The following is a 730-nucleotide window of genomic DNA, read 5'->3' on the forward strand; positions in this document are numbered from 1 at the left end:
TATTCTCTCCATTATTAATCTTTTTAAAAAAAAACCTCAAAAATAGTTTTGCTGATTTAAAATTTAATTATTCTATCAGTTCACAAATACTAATTAGGCATTTATTATATGCCAGGAACTCTGGTTGGAGCAGACTGATTTTAGGGGACAGGTCATAGAAGAAATGGTGGAAAGAATAGAATTTGTAGATCAGGTGCACATGGGGAGCAATGGGAGGATTTTTAATAAAGAGGCAATACAATTTTACTGGTACTTTAAAAAATACTTGTTTCTAAAGGCTATACTTTCAGGAATCATTTCTATAGTTTGTTACAAGAGAAGTTTCTCTGAATGTGCAGAGCACCAGAAACCACGACAAGGACAAGAAGGCACAGCATTCTTTCCTAAACGTGAAGCCAGCTCTTGGTGTTGTTTCAACTGCCACTTGCCATTAATGACAGTTCTTCTTTCCCACTGGGAGAATAAAGAGGAGAGAATGCAGTCCTTTATTTTATGTATATATATATATGTTTCTAACTGCTGTGTGGGGAACAGGCCATAGTGGAGGAGTGGAAAGCAGAAAGCCCACTTAACGTATGCACTAATTTTCTTCAACTTACCACAGTCTGAGTGGCTTTAACAAGGGAAATTTGTTGTTGCAAACTCCTGGAGGCTAGATGTCTGAGACCAAGGTGTTGGCAGAGTTGGTTCCTTCTGACGGCTCTGAGGGAGACTCTGTTCTATGCCTCTC

General features: G+C 38.5%; 1 non-coding gene across 1 annotated transcript; it reads left to right on the forward strand.

Moving 5' to 3' along the window:
* The first annotated feature begins 274 nt into the window (after window positions 1–274).
* Window positions 275–485, forward strand: LOC116477997 (small nucleolar RNA U3). Its single transcript, XR_004250700.1, has one exon. It is a non-coding gene; the product is annotated as a small nucleolar RNA U3 (small nucleolar RNA).
* The last annotated feature ends 245 nt before the right edge of the window (window positions 486–730 follow it).

This window comes from Hylobates moloch, unplaced genomic scaffold (assembly GCF_009828535.3).
Source record: "Hylobates moloch isolate HMO894 unplaced genomic scaffold, HMol_V3 SCAFFOLD_2, whole genome shotgun sequence".
In the NCBI taxonomy this organism is placed as follows: Eukaryota; Metazoa; Chordata; class Mammalia; order Primates; family Hylobatidae; genus Hylobates; species Hylobates moloch.